At 45.4% G+C, this 18508-nt stretch overlaps 1 protein-coding gene across 6 annotated transcripts in view; it reads right to left on the bottom strand.

The window, feature by feature from the left end:
• The window catches only part of LOC137375437 (mediator of RNA polymerase II transcription subunit 12-like protein), a 604549-nt gene that overhangs the window by 560491 nt on the left and 25550 nt on the right, over positions 1-18508 (bottom strand). The gene's annotated exons all lie outside the window — the stretch shown is intronic.

The raw sequence follows: 18508 nt of genomic DNA, 5'->3' as shown, positions 1-18508 counted from the left end.
TCCACCATCTACAAGGCAAAGTCAGGAGCGTGATGCAATTCTCTCCACTTGCCTGGATGGGTGCAGCTCCAACAACACTCAAGAACTTCGACACCATCCAGGACCAAAAGCCTGCTTGATTGTCACCCCATCCACTTACTCCACCACCACTGCAGCATGGCTGCTGTGTACACCATCTGGAAGATGCACTAGCAACTCGCCAAGGCTTCTCCGGCTGCATCTTCCAAACCCACAATGGGGAGGTGGTGGTGTAGTGGTAATGTCACTGGACTAGTAGCCCAGAGGCCCAGGCTAGTGCTCTGGGGACACTAGTACAAATCCCACCATGGCAGATGGTGTAATTTGAATTCAATTAATAAATTCGTAATTAAAAATCTAGTCTAATAGAGACCATGAAACCATTGTTGATTGTTGTAAAAACCCATCCAGTTCACTAATGTCCTTTAGGAAAGGAAATCTGTCATCCTTACCTGGTCTGGCCTACATGTGACTCAAGATCCACAGCAACGTGGTTGACTCTTACATGCCCTCTGAGATGGTGTAGGAAGCCACACAGTTCAATGGCAATTAGGGATGGGCAATAAATGCTGGCCAAGCCAACGATGCCCACATCCCACGAACGAATAAAAAAAAACGACCACCTAGAAGAACAAAGGCAAAAAAGTGCAAGTTCCCCTCCAAGTTACACACCATTCTGACGTGAAACGATATCACCATTCCTTCGCTGTCGCTAAGCCAAAATCTTGGAACCCCCTCCCTAATAGCACTGTGGGTGTACCTACACCACATGGACTGCAATGGCAGCAGCTCACCACCACCTTCAAGGGCAATTAGGGAGGGAAAAAAATCCTGGGCCTTAATTGATCTTGGGCAGGAAGTCCCGCCTAATGGAGCTGCCAGCCAATCAGCGGGCTGGCAGCTCTTAGCCCCAGCAGTGCCACTGGGAGCTGTGGCCGCTGCTGGGACTACACCCAGCCACACCACAGCAAGAGGAAGGACTGCTCTGGAACTATGGTAAGTTTTTGGGGCCTCGCCGGGAACAATCAGCCGGGCCCCAGCAAGGCGAGGGGGTGCCGGCTGGAGTTTCGGGGCCGGCCCTCTGTGGGGCATAGGGTGCCTGATCGGGAGGGCCCCCCACCACAAGCCTGCAAGGAGGCCGCCTGGTTTTATTAGGGTTTTTGAGGCCTTTGTCGTCCAGCTGCTGAAGGTAAAATACGCACAGCGACAGGAGGAAGCCCTTAAATGCCAGTTAATTGGCTACTTAAGGAACTTGATTGACCTGGGGCAGGCAGGCCCTTTCTCACCGCTGCCCCGCATAAAATTGCAGCGGGGGAGAGAGGGGGGGTTGGGAATGGCGTACTGCCCCTCCCCCCCAACAGACTGCTTGCTTGGGAGGCCGTAAAATTCCTGTCCTCGTTTTCTCTCTACCAACAGCAGTCAGTTTGGCCTACCACGGGCATCATCCAGGTCTTCCAATATTAAACTACACTTCATGCCATTCCTCTGATCCTTTGCACCTCGCCAACAGAAACAGAAATTTGATGCAGAATTTCAACAGGCACCCACTGTGCACTAATTTGGGCCACTATCTGCTTCAGCTTTAACCATAATACTCCATGCACATGAATGAGATCATGGTGGGATTATAGAAAAGTAAACTTTGAATGGGGAACCAAAGCTTTGGCAGTTCACTTAGTAATTATTTTATACAGCCCCTGATCCTTCCTCCACCCAAACCCCCAGCAGCTCTGGTCCCTTTCAGTGCATCATACTATTGAAAAAAATTTCCAAGTAGTCAATCAATTCAAACAAAGCACACACAAGATGCTAATTAGACTAGCATGTGTTTCAGAACAAATTCCCTTAAAGATGCACTTCCTTGATAGACTTTGTGGGGTGCAGCCAGCCATATCACAGCTGAACGTGTACAGAATAAGTAGCAAGCACTGTACCAGGAGATAGGGTTTGTCTTGCTGCTGTGCTATATAGATATGCGAACAAAAAAAATTCACGCATCTCTTGGTAATCAAAGCAAAGCTTTTATTTTTCCTTCCAAATTGAAACAGAAATTGTAATTGCAGAAAGGCTGTTTAAAGAATAAACTGTAGATGTTTAAATGAGAATGTAGCGTCACAATTTGGCTACATTTCACTCCACTGTAATTGCAATTTATTACTGCTGCAACTTCAGACTCAATGCATTACTCCTTTCCCATGCTGCAGCACAAATGCAAAAGGTGGCGTCATCATGTCTCTAACATGCTACTTGCATCACACTCACTGAGAGAAGTTATTTTTTTTATTCGTGCATGGGACATGGACGTTGTCAACAAATCCGACATTTATTGCCCATCCCTAATTACCCTTGAAAAGGTGGTGGTGAGCTGCCTTCTTGAACCGCTGCAGTCCATTCGGGATGGGTACACACACAGTGCTATTAGAAAGGGAGCTGCAGGATTTTGACCCAGCGACAGTAAAGGAACGGCGATATAGTTCCAAGTCAGGGTGGCGTGTGGCTTGGAGGGGAACTTGCAGGTGGTGGTGTTCCCATGCATCTACTGCCCTTGACCTTCTAGGTGGTAGAGGTCGCAGGTTTGGAAGGTGCTGTCGAAGGAGCCTTGGTGAACGGCTGCAGTGCATCTTGTAGATGGTACACACTGCTGCCACTGTGCGTCGGTGGTGGAGGAAGTGAATGTTTGTGGATGGGGTGCCAATCAAGCAGGTTGCTTTGTCCTTGATGGCATAGAGCTTCTTGAGTGTTGTTACTCACCACAGGATTCCTAGCCTCTGACCTGTTCTTGTAGCCACAGTATTTATATGGCTACTCCAGTTCTGTTTCTGGTCAATGGTAGCCCCCAGAAAGTTGATAGTGGGGGATTTAGTGATGGTAATGCCATTGAATGTCATGGGGAGATGATTAGATTCTCTCTTGTTGGAGATGGTCATTGCCTGGCACTTGTGTGGCACATATGTTACTTGTTACTCATCAGCCCAAGTCTGGATATTGTCCACGTCTTGCTGCATTTCTTCACGGACTGCTTTAGTATCTGAGGAGTCACGAATGGTGCTGAACATTGCACAATCATCAGCGAACATCCCCACTTCTGATCTGACGATGGAAGGAAGGTCATTGATGAAGCAGCTGGATGGTTGGACCTAGGACACTACCCTGGGGAACTCCTACAATGATGTCCCAGAGCTGAGATGACTGACCTCCAACTACCACAACCATCTTCCTTTGCTCTAGGCATGACTCCAACCAGCGGAGAGTTTTCCAGGATTCCCACTGACTCCAGTTTTGTTTGGGCTACTTAATGCCATACTCTGTCAAATGTTGCCTTGATGTCAAGGGCGGTCACTCTCACCTCACCTCTCAAGCTCAGCTCTCTTGTCCATGTTTGAACCAGATATATTAGGGTCAGTGATAACAAATTCTGTGTACTCCATTTTATTCTTCATTAAATTGAACAATTCATTGCTCACCTTCATTCAAAGAAGGTGTCAGATACTATTGATGTTCGCGTGCAGCAAGGATGGGATGCTTTTTTAATGGTGTTTTTCGTAGTAATACAAACTTTCAGGAGAGCAACCCTGCAGCGGTCCCGACATAACTGCTTATAATTCCTTCCCACAATGTTACTCATCAGATGCTGAGCGGAAAAAGCCAATGCATTTGATTCACAGGAGCCACACACAAAAAAAAAGCAGGTCTGCGCCATCGCTGTTAAAAGCAAATTGTACAGTTTATATCTTCTAGCTGTCAGCCATGACTCAGTGGTAGCACTCTTGCCTTAGCGTCAGAAGGTTGTGGGGTTCGAGTCCTAATCCAGAGACTTGAGCACATGATTTAGGCTGATACTTCAGTGCAATACTGAGGGAGTGCTTCACTGTTGGAGGTGCCGCCTTTCAGACGCGACTTTAAACTGAGGCCTTGTCTGCTCTGCAAGGTAAACATAAAAGATTCCATGGTACTATTTCGAAGGGGAGTCGAGTTCTCTCCAGTGTCTTGGCCAACATTTTTATCCCTCAATCAATACTACCAAAATAGATCATCTGGTCAATCAAGTTGATGTTCATGGGACTTTGCTGTGCACAAATTCCGGCACAGACACAATGGGCTGAATGGCCTCCTTCTACGTGGTAAATTTTCTATGATTTTTATGATCTACAAATTGGCTGCCACCTTTCCGACAACAGTGGCAACATTTCAAAAAAAGCACTTCATCGGCTTCAGAACATCCTGAGGTTGTGAAAGGTATAAATGCAAATCTTTCATTAAGCATTACCGAAAACAAGAGGATCCAAAACCGATGGACAGATTTTGTACAAATCCAGAGACCCAGGTGAGGGGAGGGGTTAATCAAAGTGATGCATCATGGGAGTTTACTTGAATGCTTTAGTGTGTTTGGGGACGGGTAATTTTTCAGGGACCTTCTAGAAATCAGCTGCTTTTTTTTCCCCCTCCACTTCTCTTTTTGTCTCTTACCCCTCTCCCAAGAATTAGCACCATCAGCATTTGGGAAAGATAGCGAGCATGGATGTGCACAATGCTCTTCTCTCACTCATGAGGCGTGAAGTGCTACAAGACATCCTAAGGATGCAATGGGAGGCTTTATTCTTGCGAGCAATGGCTGCAGTTTGTGTGTTTTCCACTAGCTATGATTTTATAATCTAAAATCTTAGTAGTCTAAAAGGGCAGCTTTCCTCCAGGATATCCGAACGAACATACTCTTCCAAAGAAATACATAGATCGGCCACAATGGCTGATCTTCAAAGTATTGGTGGTCACTTGACCCTGAAGTCGACCATCAAGCTCAAAATGTCCTATTGGCAATATTCCCACAAACATTAACCCAGTAATGCCCATCAAAAAAACCGAGGCTTCACTTAAGCTTTGTAACGACTAAATTCAACAAAATAACTTGCCAACAAGTTTATTCAGTTTTCAAAGAGCAACTAGAATCAAATATGAATAAAAATCCAAGAACATGCAATCAAAACAGTACTTAAATTAGTGACCAAAAGTCTGGGCCTAAACAATGCTCATGATAGCATGTTATAATTTGAATGTTTACTTCAATTGCTAGGATTATAGTTCTGATGAATGCAGCGTTTCTCGATAAGAGTATAATGGATTTGCTACAGTTTATTCCCAACAATCTAATTGTGTCTCATTTAGGGAAAATAGATAAAACATGCTGCACTGCAGAAGCCTATTTACATCTTCATGATATTAACAGGTTTTATGAAGGATTTCAAGCAAAGGCCTTCACTTTGTTACTTAATGTGATGTAGAATTCAGCTTGCCCTCAATTCACAAATCATCGATTCGGCAAATATTTTCTACCCATGTCATAAAAGAAATTGAGCACAGTCACAGCATTTGGGACACGATGATATCACATGTCCTGTTGCTTTCACTTTGTGGTACAATTTACAAACCTGCTGCTTTGCGTTTAGTACACATCTGGACCATTTGAAGCTGTTGAGGGTATGTCATTTATACTCTACTCAGATCATTTGAACAGCAAGAGGAGTGCAAGCAGCAAAAGTAATACCCATTATGTACTTCAAGTAAACCTGTAGCATGTAATGATAGGTTAAAATAATATGGGCTTTTGAAAAGGTCAGCTCTCATGCAGTAGATTGCAGATTTCACTACCTGGCCACCAACGACTGGAGTGATCGCAAGGGGCCAATAGTTTGCTGTGGGTGGGGGAGAAAATAGTTTTCACAGCAGTCCTCCAAAGTGGAAGCTGCTAATGGACAGTCTTAAAGATGTACATGTTTACAGCAAAGACCATTTGACCCATCATCTAATGTACAAGCTTATACATTATGCAACTGTCTTCAAACACTTCAGCATTTGCAGCAGTACCATCGACTGCAGGTTAACAGTGCAGGAAGGCAATAGGACAAAACGTGGCCAGGGTCAGGATGGGCAGCTAACTTATTGGAGATCTGCCCTGCTTTGGTAAACGTTCGCTACCACTTTTAGCACCCATGAGGTAGGCATACAAAGTATTGCAAAGCATTTACAGCACAGTAACAGATCATGATGCCCGATTGGTGTTTATGCTCTGCATAAGCCTCCACTCCATCTAATCCTATCAACATACCCTGCTACCCCTTCTCCCTCATGTTTCCTTACATACAATGGTCAACAATAATTAAAAGCGTATATACGCTATATGCCATTATAGCTAAAGTTAAAGATGTACAGGAGAAACAAAATTTTAAAAAGCGTCTTCAGGGATAGGTTTTAAAAAGGTAGAGAGTCTTTCATTTACTAAAGTGCACTGTGCTGCAACCACATCAGCTCTGATATACCACTCACTATGACTATAACCACAGTTGATGTGGGACAGATTTAGTGCCCCAAGACTTGTACTTGGCAAAGGACAGGTGCTAGACATGAGCAAGAGCATCCAAACATTCAGTAAAAGTGATGAATTCTGAAGAACAGATGTTGCATTACTATCTGAAGTGGGGGGGGGGGGGGGGGGAGAAAAAAGCTACCTTTGCATGCTCACATTAGAGTTAGAGGATCGTGGCTTCAAGTCCCACTCCAGAGATTTGAGCACAAAAATGTAGACTGACATTCCAGTACAGTACTGAGGGAGTGCTGCACTGTTGGAGGTGCCTTCTTTCAGATGATCCATTAAACCTGGGCCCTGTCAGTTCGTTCAGGTGGACACAAAAGATCTAGAATCACAATCATTACAGTACAGAGGGCCATTCGGCCTATCGTGTCTGCACCAGCTCTCTGAACGAGCAATTCACTCAGTTCCATTCCCCACCCACCAATCCCTGGAACCCTGCACATTCTTCCTTTTCATATAACAGTCTAATTCCCTTCTGAATGCTTCAATTAAACCTGCCTCCGCCACACTCTCAGGCAGTGCATTCCAGACCTGAACCACTCTCTGCGTGAAAAAGTTTTTCCTCGTGTTACATTTGCTTCTCTTACCAAATACTTCACATCTGTGCCCTTTTGTTCTTCATCCTTTCATGAGTGGGAACAGTTTCTCTCCATCTACTCTGTCCAGACCCCTCACGATTTTCAATACTTCTATCAAATCACCTCTCAGCCTTCTCTTCTCCAAGGAAAACAGTCCTAACTTCTCCAATCTATCTACAAACCTGAAGTTCCCCATCCTTGGAACCATTCACGTGAATCTTTTCTGTACTCTCTCCAACGCCCTCATGTCTTTCCGAAAGTATGGTGCCCAGAATTGGAAGCAATACTCCAGCTGAGGCTAGTGTCTTATACAAGTTCAACATAACTTTCTTGCTCTTGTACACTATGCCCCAATTAATAAAGCCCAAGATACTGTATGGTTTATTCACCGATCTCTCAACCTTTCCTGCCACTTTCAACGACTTATGTACATATACACCCAGGTCCCTCTGCTCCTGCACCCCCTTTAGAATTGTACCCTTTATTCTAGATTTCCTCTTCAGGTTTTTCCAACCAAAATGAATCACTTCACATTTCTCTGCATTGAACTTCATCTGCCACCTGTCTGCCCATTCCACCAACTTGTCTATGTCCTTTTGAAGTTCTACACTATCCTCCTCACAGTTCACAATGCTTCCAAGTTTCATATCATCTGCAAACTTTGAAATTGTGCCCTGTACATCAAGGTTTAGGTCATTAATATATATCAGGAAAAACAAGGTCCCAACACTGTTCCCTGGGGAACTCCACAACAAACCTTCCTCCAACCTGAAAAACATCCATTAACCACTACTCTGTTTCCTGACACTCAGCCAATTCCATATCCATGTTGCTACCGCCCCTTTTATTCCAAGAGCAATAAGTTTGCTCACAAGTCTGTTGTGTGGCATTGTATCAAATGCTTTTTGAAAGTCCATGTACACCACATCAATAGCATTGCCCTCATCAACCCCCTCTTAATGCTACAAAAAACTCCAGCAAGTTAGTTAAGCATGATTTCCCTTAAGAAATCCATGCTGGCTTTCCTTAATTAACCCGCATTTGTCCATGTGACTATTAATTTTGTCCTGAATTATTTTTTACAGAAGTGTCCCCACCACCGAAGTTAAACTGACTGGCTTGTAGTTGCTGGGCATATCTTTACACCCTTTTTTGAACAAGGGTGTAACGCTTGCAATTCTCCAGTCGTCTGGCACCACCCCAGAGTCTAAGGAAAAATTATGGCCAGCACCTCCACGATTTGCAACCTCACTTCCCTCCCTATCCTTGGATGCATCTGATCAGGTCCTGGTGCTTTATCCCCTTTAAGTACAGACAGCCTATCTAATACTCCTCTATCAATTTTAAACACTTCGAGTGTCTGAATTACCTCCTCTCTCAACATTGCCTGGGTTGCATCTTCTTCCTCGGTAAAGACAGATGCAAAGTATCCATTTAATACCTCAGCTATGCCCTCTGCCTCCATGTTTGAATCTCCTTTCTGGTCCCTAAATCGGCCCCACTCCTCCTTTTACCACATTTTTACTATTTATATGTCTAAGAAAACATTGGGATTTCCTTTAATGCTAGCTGCCAGTCTCTTTTCATGCTCTCTCTTTGCTTCTCTTATTTGTTTTTTCACTTCCTCTCTGGACCTTCAATATTGAGCCGGGTTCTCAATAGCATTTTCTACCTGGCATCTTTCATAAGCACACTTTTTCTTCTTTATCTTAATCTCTACCTCTTTTGTCATCCAGGGAGCTCTGGATTTGTTTACCCTACCTTTCCCCTTCGAGGGAACATACCTTGACTGTGCCCGAACTAGCTCTTCTTTGAAGGTAGCCCATTGCTCAGCGACTGGCTTACCTGTCAGCTCTTGACTCCAATTTATTCGTCCCAGCTCCATTCTTATCCCATTGAAGTTGGCTTTCCTCCAACTAATTATTCTTACTCTGGATTGTTGTCCTTTTCCATAGTCAGCCTAAACCTTAATGATACAATGATCACGATCCCCTAAATGCTCCCCCACTGACACTTGATTCACGTGGTCCACCTCATTCCCAAGAACCAGGTCCAGCAGTGCCTCCTTTCTCGTTGGACTAGCAACATACTGCTGTAGAAAATTTTCCTGAACACACTCTAGGAACTCTTGCCCCTCACTGCCCTTTACACTACTGTTATCCCAGTCTATGTTTGGATAATTAAAGTCCCCCCCATTACAACTCCCCTATAAATTTTTGCACCTCTCTAATGTCCTTGCAAATTTGTTCCTCCACATCCTTCCCACTAGATGGTGGCCTATAAATGACACCAGGCAATGTAGCTGCACTTTTTTTTGTTCCTGAGCTCTATCCAAATCGATTCCACGTTCGACCCCTCTGGGACATCCATTTTCTCTGGCACTGCAATGCACTCCTTAATCAATACCACTACACCTCCCCCCTTTTTTCCCTTTTGAACACCTTGTATCCAGGAATATTTAACACCCAGTCCTGCCCTTCTTTGAGCCAGGTGTCTGTTACAGCCACATCATATTTCCACATGGCAATCTGCGCCTGTACCTCACCAGTCTCATTAACCACACTCCGTGCATTCATATACATGCACATTAACACGGATTTAAACTTGATTACTTTCTCCCTTACGCTGACCCCACCTAATAACTTACTATTCCTACTCTAGTGCTGTCTATCTCCCCCATATTCTGTGCACCTTGGTATTCCTCCCTGATATGTGTTTTTGGTTCCCACACCCCTAACAAGTTACCAGTTTTGCTTCCCTCCAATCTGAGCTCCCTCTCAGGTTCCCATCCCCCTGCCAATCTGGGGTAAACCCTCCCCAACAGCACTAGAAAATCTCCCTGCGAGGATATTAGTCCCAGTCCTGCTCAGATGCAAACCGTCCATCTTGTACAGGTCCCGCCTGCCCCAGAACTGCTCCCAATGCCTCAGAAATCTGATGCCCTCCCTCCTACACCAGTTCTCCAGCCACGTGTTCAATCACTCAATTCTCCTAGTCTTATGCTCACTTGCACGTGGGACTGGGAGTAATCCTAAGATTACTGCTTTGAATCTCCTTCCCAGCTCCCCAAAATCTGCTTTCAGGACCTCCTCCCCCTTCCTACCTATGTCATTGGTGCTATGGTACTATCTCAAAGAGCTGGAGAGTTATTTAGTGTCCTGTACAATACTTATCCCTCAAATCAACATTACTAACAGATTATCTGGTCATTATCACATTACTATATGAGAGTGTTTACTGTGTGCAAATTGGCTGTCATGTTTCCTACAACAGTGACTACAGTTCAAAAGGTACTTCATTAGCTGAAAAGCGCTTTGGGACATTCTGAAGTCCTGAGAGGCGCAACATAAATGCAAGTCTTTCTTTTTAGAAACAGTCAAAGTCAGTCAGATCAAAGCTGCACGTACAACTCATGGTACATATAAACGAAAGAGTGCACTCAGATTTTTAGCTCAGAAGTCAGGTAGAATTACAGGAAGGATGACTTCTGCCGAGCTGACACGATGAAACTCACTCAAAATCAGTCATCAATCGTGGGATCTACCTGATCAGCTCGCTTCAGATGGTAGCAATTTTGTTTCTGCATCAGAAGGTTGATAGTTCAACCTCCATACCAGGAGCTTGAACTTAATCTGGGTGAACAGGTCAGTGCAGTACTGAGCAAATGCTGCATTATTGGAGGTGTCATTTTCAGACGAGGTGAAGCCAAAATTCTGTCTACCTGTTCTATCAGATCAAGCATTAAAGATCCTATGGTACTGTTCGAGGAGGAGGAGTGTTCTGACCAATATTTTACACCATGCCTCCGTCAATCAATACCAAATTCGGATTGCCACATCACTCATCTCATCATTGGTAGCGAGATCTTACTGTGCACAAAATAACCATCACTTTTGCCTACATAAAACACCACTGCACCGTGAGGGGCTTGTTATTCCTTGGTGAACTACACTGGCTCCCAGTTCACTAACACCTCAAATTTGAAAACAAGCATTTGAATTTTTTTTTTAAATACCTCCATGGCATCACAGGTGACAGGATTAATAACTGCCTTTTTACCAGTAATTATAGAAATCATGGAATCATTACAGCACAGGAGACAGCCATTCGGCCCATCGTGTCTGTGCCGGCTCTCTGCCTCCCTCGCCTTTAGCCCGTAGACCTGCAAATTTTTTCTCTTCAGATAATTATCCAATACTCTTTTGAAAGCCACGATTGAATCATGTTGAGCACCAAAGACTCTCACGGACTGCCCACCACAAAATGGAAAGCATCAGACTGTAATCATACAGGGCGAAACGAATAGTCTAGCCTAGGTACGAGCATTATAATTGCATAGATGCAGAAGAATACAGCAAAGCAAAGCTCGAGTAACAAAAATAGTTTATTTCAGCCGTCATGAAAATATGAAGCCCAAATTCTGACAAGCCTTTATTCAGAATCTTTTAACAGAGCCTTTTATGTTCATAAAATCGAGACTTCTACTCCATGGAGGCCTTTTCATTGTCACTACATAGGCAGGCAAACTGTGATCTGAACACCCCAAGATTGCTATCTATATATAGTTGCATCTTTCTTTGAAGAGGAGGCCAGCTTTGTTGCAGAGCACTCAACGTCAAAGCAATCCTTTCCCACTAGGCGTGCAAAAATATTAATTTTACCATCCAATCAGATATAGGTTGAACAGCAATAGGCTGTCTGTTGGTCACATGTTCCTTTAACACAGGTTTGTCCAACATTTTCATATTGGGCGGGGGGGGTGCGGGCCACATTACAATTTTGGTCTTACATAGGGGGCTGGTGAGACAATTTTGGAACGATATAGGCATTAAAAAATTTATCTTGCTGTTAATCAAAACAACAAATGTGCATTTTTGTGAAGCTGTAAATGAGAAGAATAACTTATTGACTTACTTTCTCTTCACTATGTTGGACACTGAATTAGTGAGACACCTGGCATTGTTTTGCGTGCAGAAGTGGTCAGTGTTTGTCTGCACACTTGTAGGAGCGATGTGGAGAGTTCAGGATAGATGTTCATCTATCAGGAGTAATCTTGATCACTCTCTCTCCCGGTCACCCCCCTCCTCTCTCTGGCCACCCCCTCCTCTTCTCCCTCTGGTCCCCCCCTCTCTCTCCACTCCCCTCTCCACCCCCTCTCTCTCTGCTCCCCCCACTCTGTCCACCCCCCTCTGCTCTTCCCTCTCTCTCTCTGATCCTCCAGCCCCTCTCTCTCTCTCTGACCCCCCCATCCTGCCCTTCTCTCTGACCCTGTCCCTCACCCGCACCCCCTCTGACCCCCCCCAGTTCCCCAGTCTGTCTAACCCCACCCCCCTCTTCTCTCTCTCTCTCTCTTTCTCTGAACCCCCCCCCCGTCCCCCCTCTCTCTCTGACTCCATCCCTCACCACACTCTCGCTCTCTGACCCCCCCATCCCCCCTTTCTCTCTCTTCCTCTCTGACCCCCCCATCCCCCACTTCTCTCTGACCCCCTGTCCCCCACCCTCCCCCCTCTCTCTCCCTCTGATCCCGTTCTCCCCCGACCCCCCACTCTCTCTCTCCCTCTGATCCCATTCTCCCCCGACCCCCCACTCTCTCTCTCCCTCTGATCCCCCCCCCGTCCCCCCACTCTCTCTCTCTCTCTGACCCCCCCATCCCCCCACTCTCTCTCTCAACCCCCCACCCTCTCTCTCAACCCCCCACCCCCGTTCTCTCTCTCTCAACCCCCCACCCCCGTTCTCTCTCTCTCTCTCTGACCACCCACCCCCCCCCACCGTCCCCCCATTCTCTCTCTCTGACCCCCCCCGTCCCCCCACTCTCTCTCACTCTCAACCCCCCACCCCCGTTCCCCCACTCTCTCTCTCTCTCACTCTGACCACCCCCCCGTCCTCTCTCTCTCTCACTCTCTGACCCCCCACACTCTCTCTCTCTCTCTCGCTCTCTGACCCCCCACACTCTCTCTCTCTCGCTCGCTCTCTGACACACCCCCCCCCCCCCCGTTCCCTCTCTCTCTCTCTGACAGTTGCCGCGCAGGAACGTTCAGCAGATGGGTGGTCAATTTCACAGCTGACAGGCCTGAAATCTCGAACAGTTGTTTGCCAACTTTGAACAGATTCAGGGTTTTCCAGTGGGTTCCAATTTTTTTTAAAAAGCTCACTGAAAAACCCCAAATCTGTCTGATGTTGGGAAACTGCTGTTCCCAACATCAGTCCTGTCAGTGGTGAAATTGAATTGCGATTTTTTTTTTAAAAAGCCGGTCTGCAAGAAGGCGACAAAGGGAAATTTCTCATCCCAAGTCACGGACCGCTGGCGAGGATGAGGAATGGCCCTGTACAGTTTACAGCCTTGGGCTGGATGGAAACCTTTGGTGGGCCGGATCTTGGCCCACAGTGCTGTTAGGAAGGGAGTTCCAGGATTTTGACCCAGCCACAGTGAAGGAGCGGCGATATAGTTCCAAGTCAGGATGGTGTGTGACTTGGAGGGGAACTTGCAGGTGGTGGTGTTCCCACGCATTTGCTGCCCTTGTCCTTCTAGTTGGTAGAGGTCGCGGGTTTGGAAGGTGCTGTCTAAGGAGCCTTGATGCGTTGCTGCAGTGCATCTTGTATGTTGGACAACCCTGCTTTAACAACTAACTGGTAAATCAATAGCTGTGCTCCAATAACAACTTTCATATATCTGACAGGTGCCTACAGGTTTTCTTTGCCCTTGTGGTCAATATATGCTCAGTAATGCTGGGGACAGAGTCACAGTATTTTGACCCAGCAGCAATCTAACAGCAATATACGTTCAAGTCGGAATAGCGTGAGAGGTAAACTTGGAGGTGACGGTGTTCCCATGGCTCCTGCTGCCCTCGTTATTCTAAGTGATGGAAATGGTGGGTTTGGGAGGTTCTGCCTAAGACATGGTGCATGGAGGGAGTGGATACTGCGGGGAGTGGATGACTAATACAAGTTATCCTTTGGAACCAATAATACCTGCAACATAGCTGTACAGGTGGACAAGAATAGAACAGTGTTGTGCCCATGGAAATGCATTCGTCTCCATTAGAAATATGCCAAAAAGCAATCATTTATTTTTAATTGGCACAATGTTAACTTGCACATTTACACTAAAATCAGTATAAATACAATTTCTGGCCAATATAGCCATCACACCAAATATTATTACAACAAGCTTAGCCACAAATCAATGAATAATAAAATGTCTATTTCTCCCTAGAGTGCCCTAATGGCTCAGTGGATAGATGCATCATACACTGTGGTACTAGTGACGTGCACTAAATTGAGTTCTCAGCTGAGATGGCGATCAAGGCACTATATTCTTACCGCTCCAATCTTTTCCACAATTTCAGTCCTTTAATCCAACACGGTAAAGTATATGCCACAGCAACAAGTCCCAGATATAACCACGTCCCAATTAAGGTTCTCAAGTTTGGACGTGTCCAAACTACAGCTCCTAAAACCTGGGCAACCCAGCACACCAAGCCAAAGTAACCCCATTCTATTTGTGCTCCTACTCCTTACTGGAGTGTTTGTCCCGTTTGAATTTCTTGGGCCTGTGCAAGGGACCAGCTCTTACTGCTGTTGCCTTGCGAGTTGACAAATCCTGTATCAGAACACTAAGTTCCATTAGTAACAGCAACTTGAGATACATGCGAACATAATCAGAATAATTTAAACTTGATAAAAGCCCCATCAACCTCCAAACTCTGAAGATCCAGGGGATGCACCTAAGCAGGCACAAAGTCAAAACAAGCGCACACTTCTGCTTGTTGAACCAAATAGAATCATACAGTGTAGAAGGCCATTTGGCCCATCACGTTTGTGCCAGCTCTTTGAAAGAGCTCGAATTAGTTTTACACTCCTGTTGTACCATGGCCGTTTTCCAGCCTTCAAGAACTTTCCTACTTCCAAATGCGTGTATTTCCCAATTGTAATGCTTCGAGCGGCAAAAACACAATCCGTAATGGAGAAATTTGATTTGAGGTTGTTCAACGTAGGCAATTTATTCAGACAGGAAAAAGGGACAAGTTATTTCCCTTGATATTTTATATGCCTGCATTGAAATCCGTATATAGAAAAAAAACAAGAGGAAACAGATGCTGGAAATCTGACAGAGGACCCACACCTGTTTAAATTACGTTTCAAATTAAGAGGAGTTTTGTTAGAGTAGACAACGAGAAACTTTTCCACTGACAGGAGCGTGGGTAACTAGAGGACACAGATTTAAGATAATTGGCAAAATAAAGCCAGGGAGGAGAAATATTTTCCGAGTTATGAGCTGGAATGTACTGCCTGAAAGACTGGTCGAAGCAGATTTGATAGTAACATTCAAAAAAGGGATTTGGGTTTATAATCAGAAAAAAATTGCAGGGAAGTGAAACTAATTGGATTGCTCTTTCAAAGAGCTGGCACTGCTATGAAGGGCCAAATGGTTTCATTCCATGCTGTATGACTCCACGATTAGCTGATCTGTTCTCTCCACAGGTGACTGACCTGCTGAGCATTTCCACTGCTTTATGTTTCCGTGCTAGCCTAACATCTGTCATTGGGAAAATTCTGGAATCCATCATTAAGGAAATAGAAGCAGGACATTTAGAAAATCCTAAAACCAAGTTGACTCTGCTCGATTGACCATGTTTGAAAAACTTAGAGTTCTTTGAGGATGTAACAAGTACGATGGATAAGGAGGAACCAGTAGATGTAGTGTATTTGGATTTCCAAACGGCATTCAAGAAAGATGCCACATTAAAGGTTACTGCACAAGATAAGAGTTCATGGTGTTGGGGGTAATATATTAGCATGGATAGAGGATTGGCTAAATAACAGGGAACAGAGAGTCAGGATAAAGGAGTCTTTTTCAGGTTGACAAACCGTAACTGATGGGGTGTCACAGAGATCAGTTTCTGGGGCCTCAACTATTTACAATCTATATTAATGACTTGGATAACGGGATCGAGTGTATTGTAGCCAAATTTGCTGAGGATACAAAAATAGGCAGGAAAGCAAGTTGTGAGGAGGACACAAAGTGTCGACAAAGGGATATACATAGGATAAGTGAACGGGCAAAAATCTGGCAGTTAGGGTATAATGTGGGAAAATGTGAGGCTGTCCACTTGGCGGAAGAATAGAAAAGCAGAATATTGTTTAAATGGAGAGAGAATGCAAAATGATGCGGGGTAGAAGGGGTTCTGGGTGTCCTCATACATGAATCACAAAGTTAACATGCAGGTACAGCAAGTAATTTTGAAGGCAAATGCAATATTAGCCTTTATTGCAAGAGGAATGCAGTACAAAAGGAGGGACGTTTTGCTACAACTGTACAGGGCACTGGCGAGACCGCACCAAGTGTACTGTGTACAAGCTTTGGTCTCCTTATTTAAGGAGGGATATAGATTCAGAAGAAGGAATTTTCCTCCACACAAGATCAGATGGCTGGTTGTTCAACCTTGCCCGTCTTACAGTGAAGACCAAAGTTCGGAAAGTCTTCATCAGGGAACTCCTCTTTGCTGACGATGCTGCATTAACATCCCACACAGAAGAGTGTCTGCAGAGACTCATCGACAAGATTGAGGCTGCCTGCAATGAATTTGGCCTAACCATCAGCCTCAAGAAAACGAACATCATGGGGCAGGACGTCAGAAATGCTCCATCCATCAATATCTGTGACCACGCACTGGAAGTGGTTCAAGAGTTCACCTGCCTAGGCTCAACTATCACCAGTAACCTGTCTCTCGATGCAGAAATCAACATGCGCATGGGAAAGGCGTCCACTGCTATGTCCAGACTGGCCAAGAGGGTGCGGGAAAATGGCGCACTGACACGGAACACAAAAATCCAAGTGTTTCAAGCCTGTGTCCTCAGTACCTTGCTCTATGGCTGCGAGGCCTGGACAACATGTGTCAGCCAAGAGCGACGTCTCAACTCATTCCATCTTCGCTGCCTCTGGAGAATCCTTGGCATCAGGTGGCAGGACCGTATCTGCAATGCAGAAGTCCTCAAGGCAGCCAACATCCCCAGCATATACACACTACTGAGCCGGCGGCGCTGGAGATGGCTTGGCCACGTGAACCACATGGAAGTTGGCAGGATCCCCAAAGACACTTTGTACAGCGAACTTGTCACTGGTATCAGACCCACCGGCCGTCCATGTCTCCACTTTAAAGACATCTGCAAACACGACATGAAGTCCTGTGACACTGATCACAAGTCATGGGAGTCAGTTGCCAGTGATCGCCAGAGCTGGCAGATAGCCATAAAGGCGGGGCTAAAGAGTGGTGAGTCGAAGAGATTTAGCAGTTGGCTAAAAAGAAAAAAGCGCAAGGAGAGCGCCAACTGTGTAACAGCCCCGACAACCAATTTTATCTGCAACACCGGTGGAAGATCTGTCACTCTCAAATTGGCCTTTATAGCCACTCCAGGCGCTGCTCCACAAACCACTGACCACCTTTAGGCGCTTACCCTCGAGACAAGGAGGCCAAAGAAGAGACTTGCATTGGAGACAGTTCAGAGGAGGTTCACTAGGCTGATTCCTGGGATGAAGGGGCTGTCTTATTAGGAACTGTTGAGCAGGTTGGGCCTGTATCCATTGGAGTTTATAAGAATATGGGGTGATCTTGTTCCTGTAAAGGTGAAGAGTAGAACTAACAGATCAAGGGAACCCTGGAGGTCAAGGGATATAGAGGATTGGATAAGGGAAAAAAAGATGTATGGCAGATTCAGAGTGCTGAAAACAGCAGAGGCACCAGAGGAATATAGAAAGTGCAGGGGAGTACTTAAAAAAAGTCATTAGGAGAGCGAAGAGGGGGCATGAAAAAAATCACTGGCAGACAATATAAAGGAAAATCCCAAGGCGTTTTATAAGTATGTTAGGGGCAAGAGGATAATCAGGGAAAAAGCAGGGCCCATTCGGGATCAAAGAGGCAATCTGTGTGTGGAGCCGGAGGACATGAGTGAGGTTTTGAACGATTACTTTTCATCTGTGTTCACTATGGAGAGGGACGATGTAGGTGTAGTGATCAGGGAGGGGGAATGTGATATACTTGATCAAATTAGCATTGAAAATGAGGAAATATTAGCAGGCTTAAAAGTGGATAAATCCCCAGGACCAGATGAGATGTATCCCAGGCTGTTATGTGAGGCAAGGGAGGAGATAGCAGGGGCTCTGACACAAATTTTCAGATCCTCTCTGGCCACAGGAGAGGTACCACAGGACTGGAGGTCATCGAATGTGGTACCATTATTCAAGAAGGGTAGCAGGGATAAACCAGGCAATTACAGGCTGGTGACTCTAACATCAGCGGTAGGGAAATTATTGGAAAAGATTCTGAGAGACAGGATTAATCTCCACTTGGAGAGCCAGGGATTAATCAGGGATAGTCAGCATGGCTTTGTCAGGGGGAGATCATGTCTAACAAATTTGATTGAATTTTTCGAGGAGGTGACTAGAGGTGTAGATGAGGGTAAAGCATGGAGGTGACTAGAGGTGTAGATCAGGGTAGTCTACATGGACTTCAATAAGGCTTTTGATAAGGTCCCGCATGGGAGATTGGTT

Source organism: Heterodontus francisci, chromosome 11, assembly GCF_036365525.1.
Source record: "Heterodontus francisci isolate sHetFra1 chromosome 11, sHetFra1.hap1, whole genome shotgun sequence".
NCBI classification, from domain to species: domain Eukaryota; kingdom Metazoa; phylum Chordata; class Chondrichthyes; order Heterodontiformes; family Heterodontidae; genus Heterodontus; species Heterodontus francisci.
This window is presented reverse-complemented; position numbering and strand designations above follow the sequence as displayed.